The 6,000-nt window shown below is 45.3% G+C and overlaps 1 protein-coding gene across 1 annotated transcript in view; it reads right to left on the bottom strand.

The window, feature by feature from the left end:
- The window catches only part of Abca1 (ATP binding cassette subfamily A member 1), a 136,541-nt gene extending 131,501 nt beyond the window's left edge, over nt 1-5,040 (bottom strand). Inside the window, exon 1 of the mRNA XM_033759198.1 lies at nt 4,720-5,040. The gene's annotated coding sequence lies outside the window, so the exon portion shown is untranslated. The remainder of the gene's footprint in view (nt 1-4,719) is intronic.
- Between the last annotated feature and the right edge of the window lie 960 nt (nt 5,041-6,000).

Here is a 6,000-nt window from a genome sequence, read left to right on the forward strand (position 1 = left end):
TCATTTACCCTGAGTACTCACACACAGCCAAACTGTGTAGGATATAACTCAAATCCCTTTTTTAAAAATTCTTCAACTAGGATACTTAATCTGCTTATGCCTCAATTTCTCCAACTATAAAGATACAAACAGTACCCATCTCATGTGATTCGCAAATGAACTGAGTTATCACATACGACAACATCCAGCAACAGTAAGTAAACAATTGTTTTTGTTTTTATTTTTTGTTGTTTTTTGAGACAGGGTCTCACTATGTAGTTGAGACTGACCTGGAACTCACTATGTAGCCCAGGCTGGTCTTGAACTCATAGCGATCCTCCTGCCTCAGCCTCACGAGTTCTGGGATTACAGGCATGCGCCACCAGGCCCCGCTAACAATTGTTTTACTGAGAAGTGTTTTCTAAGAGTTTATTTCTAAATTTGTTGCACCAATTGATAAGAAAAGTAGTTTCCCATGCTACTTCATTTTTATAATGCAGACTCTGAAACTATATTTACTTCCAGAGAAATAAACTTAAGAAAAGGCTGAATTTGATTTCTAGACAATAACAGTAATAAAAGAAAAACAGCTTATTTCAAAAGATCCACAAACTAGGAATAGGCCAATAAAAATTGCATTGTATTATAGCCATTAAAAAAAATTCTTCAGAGTTGGGATTAACAGCTGAACAGTTATCTTCCCTTTTTTTGTTCCTTATATTTTACAACTAAATACATCATTAGAGAGACTGATGGAACTCACTATGTAGCCCAGGCTGGTCTTGAACTCATAGCGATCCTCCTGCCTCAGCCTCACGAGTTCTGGGATTACAGGCATGCGCCACCAGGCCCCGCTAACAATTGTTTTACTGAGAAGTGTTTTCTAAGAGTTTATTTCTAAATTTGTTGCACCAATTGATAAGAAAAGTAGTTTCCCATGCTACTTCATTTTTATAATGCAGACTCTGAAACTATATTTACTTCCAGAGAAATAAACTTAAGAAAAGGCTGAATTTGATTTCTAGACAATAACAGTAATAAAAGAAAAACAGCTTATTTCAAAAGATCCACAAACTAGGAATAGGCCAATAAAAATTGCATTGTATTATAGCCATTAAAAAAAATTCTTCAGAGTTGGGATTAACAGCTGAACAGTTATCTTCCCTTTTTTTGTTCCTTATATTTTACAACTAAATACATCATTCATTCCATGTTCTGCCCTGTACATCACACTAGAAAATATTTTAAGATCAAAGATTACTCAAATAATTGAAGCAATAGTATCATTTGCATTTTAACGCAAGTAAAACAATTAGAATTCAGAAAATATTATTCTAGGTTCTTTCCATAATGGTGTAATCCCAATGCAACCAAGGTCCCAACAGCTGAGGAGAATCTGTAAACACGGGAAGTAGTTTCTGATAAGGACTACAGCTCGTCAATGTTCAGAACATAGTGAGCATCCTCCAAAGTTGCCGGCTCACACAGCTGAAACTGTACCAGCTCTTTTGCTTGATGTGGAAATTAATGACCTCTGGAACTGAGTTCAAATCTGAGGTTCAAATCTGCCAAGTGCAAGGCATGTAGCCAGCCACAAGCTAGTTAGCTTCTCAGCTTTTCAATGTGTAAAACAGGGATAAGTCAGTTTGTTGTAAAGTAGCACTTGAGAGGCATTTAGAACAGTACTTGACACAGAGTGCCTTATAAGTATCTATTACATAAATATTGCAATAACTCTGGCATTCGTGGTTATTTCTTCTTGCAGATGTGAGGATGGGCTCAGCTTTTAGTGAGGGGCCCTCTCTCAAGACAGTTAAGTAAGGCAAATATTCAGAATGATCTTTGAAAATTTGATGCTAAAGTAACTGACCATCAGGGCCATTGTAACTGCATTATTTCTTTACCATCTAGATAGAGAATAAAAATGCATATAATAGGCTTAAGTGTGTCTTTGAAATGCAAAGCTACATGCATTTTAGTATTTAGTAGATATCCAGAAGGCTCCTAACTAAAAAGACTTTAAGGCAATGTCTACTTATTTTAGGAGCTAAAAATTTAAAACCACAAAGATCTAACAATTCATACTCACTACTACAAAGGTAGTAAGCATTCCTACAAAAGGTAGGAACAAATCCCTATAAAAGTAAAATTTAAATGGAAAAATATTCCAAGTTCCCTCTATGTAGGATAAATACTAAAAAGATAACAAAACGCTGTGTTGCTGAGTTTCATTCATTTTTAATAGTTTGCACTGGAATTTCCTTGAACAGAGGTTGAAAACAACCACACCTTAACCACCTTTTTCCAATCCCAGGCTAATGCACCGTTTCATCTGAACTGTTAACATGATTTAAGTCAAAATGTGCTCAGGGTCTATTACAGACCTGCACCTAAAGGCCAACAGAAGTACTTATGAGAGGTGAGATTTCCAGTGCTCATTTGAAGAGAAGACAAACATACCACAGGTGTCCTAGTCACAGGTGCATCATTCTGCCATCATAGCACCTTTCACAAAGGGACTGATGAGTTGTTGGTCTAAGGTATTAATTACCATTCCACAAAGGGATTGTGGTCACCATGAGGCCAGAGACCCCATTGTCCATTGTCCGTTCCCTCTGATCCTATCACTTATTCTCTAGTCAATACTGATTTTTCTCAGTACAAACAATGTTTTCCCAAAAATTCTTATCATGAATTATTTCAATGGTTTATGGGAGCACTTGGGAAACAGGCCGGCAGCAGAAGCTTTGTACTTGAAATTTATTATGCTAGCACAAGAAGCTCTAGTCAGGAATACTCTCTATGCTTTTACTCTCTCTTCGATGTGAAAGAAGTTTCTCAAATGATACGAACAACAGAAAACCTCCACTACTTCTACTTCTGTGGGAGATATGAGAAAAAATAGGCTAAAGGGGGAGATGAGAAACAAGTTCTGTTTGAAAAGATCAAAACTTGAGCCAGGGCAGCCAAGGCCTGTAATCCTTGCACTCTGAGAGGCTGAGGCAGGATGCAAGTTTGAACTCAGCCTGGGAAACAACAGGGATTTAAGGAGACCCCGTCTCAAATTTGCAAATGAAAATAAAAGGTCTGAGATGTGGCTCAGTGCAAAGGCCCTGGGTTCGGTCCTCTGTAAACACACAAACACGGTCACACAGAACAAACAAACAAACAAAAAAAAAACCTCATCTTGAGTCTAGGTTCCAAGCTATCATTTAAAAAAATTTTTAAACTCTGCTCTTGAACTTGAAGAAAAAAATTTTATCAGGTGGTTTTTTGTTTGCTTGTTTGTTTGTTCGTGGGAGGCGATCCTTGAGCAATAGAGGAAAAGTGATATGCTGATTCTCGTCCCCATTAAAGTTTTCTTCAACACTAAACCTATCCTCTATCATATGAATCTATAAACTATCTATTCCTTTGTGAGGTGTCACTGTGAAGTCTTTCGTTTTAAAAAGTGGATGGTACTGATACTGCAAATGAGAAAGTCCAATCACTTGTACAACCTATACCTTTTTCTTTGAATTTTATTTTCTTTCATTCTTTCCCAGAAGTGTTGATAAAGACAGGAAGGGACACAACCCTGAAGCGTCCGATGCCCCAGAGAAACTTCTCTCCTCTAGCAATGGCCAAGGCTAGATGAAACCACAAGGGCTTTCTTCCGAGCCCCAGGGTTCCTCCCAGGCTGCAACCACAGGTCCTTGCCGGATTCAAAGTGGGCCCAAACCAGGGAAAAACGACGCTTCGCTGGGCCGGGCCCCACTCCAGCCCCAGCCGATACGATACCTAAGTCACCCGGCCAGGAGGCGCTGCGGGCCAATCCTCCAGGCCACCGCAGTCCGCGCCCAGCCCCCACGGCTCCCTGCCGAGCCCAGCCTACAGCCGCGCTCCCAATTCTGCGCCGCCCGCGGGGTTACTCTCGGTCATCCCGCAGCACCACCTCGCCCCAGCTTTTCTACTCGTTCCCAGCCTGAGCTGCCCCCGCGCAGGGCAGCAAAGGGAGGGAAGATGGGGCAGGAGGTGGAAAGAAAAGGGCACCCAGCTCTGGTTTACGCAGGCTCTCCTAAGTTTTCTGTCTTAATTTAAAAGAATCAAAACTCGTTCCCTCAGCTGCGCCAGAGCTACCGGATCCGGGAGGCGCACGGACCTCCCGGTTAAACAAAGCCCGGAGGCCCTTAAGCGAGCTGGAGCATAACGGACTCCATTCGGGACACTTCCTACTCGAGTTCTTCGGGACCGAGGACGCGCCGTTCCAGTCTCTGGGCGCACTGAGCAGATCCGCAGGTCAGAGCCCAACACAGACCAGTTTCTAAAGAATGGAGTGGGGACTCCGAGCTGGCATTTGTCCCGGTGGGCGCTGACTGACCCGAAGCCAGAGGGGTTTCCAGCCGGCTCAGCGGCTTCCAGACAAAGGGCAACGCTTTGCGTGGGATCTGCCACTCTCCCCTCCCAGAAGCAAAGCCTCCAGAACCCCCGACCCCACTGCCCCAAGTGCTGCGCCTGGGTCTCCAAGCCCACAGATGCGCTCCAGGGTCCCTGGCCAGGCGACCCCCGAGTGCCTCAGCGCCGGTGGCCACAAGTCGTCCTGGGACACCCGCTCTTCCTTACGCCGCCCCTGCCCCATTTGCGATGAAAGAGGTAGAAATGTGGGGGCCGGGACCGGAGTCCCCAAAACCTAGAGCTTCTCAAAGCCTCCTCGGCCCCGAAACAAAACAATAACGCTCAGGTCACTGCAGAGCCTCTTACCTGTTTTCCACTTCTGCGTTTGCGTTTCTTGCCCACCCCTTGACAAACCCTTCCAGCGAAGGGTGGGGGCGCAGGGAGCGGAAGCGCCCCCCGAGAAAGTGGCTTTAGCTGCGTGGGTCTCCCGGCGCCCCCTGCCCTGCCCAGCTCGGGGACCAAGAGAGTAGACTCCGCTCTGTAGGTCCCGGCCCCTCTCCCTCTCCCTCGGAATCGCTGGTTTTTGCCGCGACTAGTTCCTTTTATAGATTCGGCTGCGCGGAGCGCAGGGGTTACTACCGGTCAAAGCCTGCTCTCTCCCTGCGCGCCCGCCCCCTTCCCGGCCTCTGTTTATGTAGTTCAGTCACTCAGCAGAAAGCACGTGGAGCCGCGGCCCGCCCCTTAAACCGGCGACTCCTCGGGGCAGCGGGCGGGGCCGGGGGACGGGAGGCCGCGGGCTGCAAGGGCGCGGGTCCGCTGCTCCTGCCCTGGCCCTAACCTGCGGGCCTCGGCCGAGCGGGAAACTGAGCCCAAGAATCCGGCAGGACTCGAGGCTGCTTCTTGGCAGCCAGGGCGCTAGTGGAAGTACCTTCCTCTAAACTCCTGCTTTCCACTCCAAATGTTTTGCCCTTTTTAAATTTACTCAGCGTAAAGATTGGGTGGAGGAGAAAGGGCTGGAGGCTGACGTCGTCCCTTGGGAAGTGAGTCCTTCCGTGGCTTCTTCTCAAAGACCTAGGTTGGAAGGGTGGTGGCTGGGCTGAATAATAAATCCATCACAAGCCTTTTTCAGTGGGAGACCTGATGCTTTTGAGATTCCTACCCTGGGCCCCCAGCCCCGTGGGAGAACCGATGAAGAACATCCTGCCCCACGGGGAGAAGGAAGGCTGAAAAAAAAAAGATAACGTGAACCTGACCCATTTTTACGTGTATTTTAATTATATTGGTCAAGGTCCCAGTGAAAAATACTATTTTTGCTTGAGCTCATATAGATTTCCAAAATGCAGCCAGACAACCGCCCATCGTGTAAAATTATAAAACCACACCCTGTTTTCTGACTTCTTCCTTGGCTTTGGCTTTGACTGTCAAGGACAAGACTGCCCAAGACATTTTTTTCTTAATTTTTTTAGTACATACATGCAGTATGTAATGATTTCATGCATAAGGGGAGATGGTGCATGTACATAACTCATCTTGATTCTTTTTACCTCCCCTTCCTCTTCCTTTCCTTTCCTCTCCCTTCATCTCTTGGTCCCCTTTCTTTTTGCAAAAGATCTATCTCCTTGTTTCTTACTAGCTTTTATTTTGCTC

The sequence above is a fragment of the Fukomys damarensis genome, unplaced genomic scaffold (genome assembly GCF_012274545.1).
Source record: "Fukomys damarensis isolate Sample0158 unplaced genomic scaffold, DMR_v1.0_HiC HiC_scaffold_36, whole genome shotgun sequence".
In the NCBI taxonomy this organism is placed as follows: domain Eukaryota; kingdom Metazoa; phylum Chordata; class Mammalia; order Rodentia; family Bathyergidae; genus Fukomys; species Fukomys damarensis.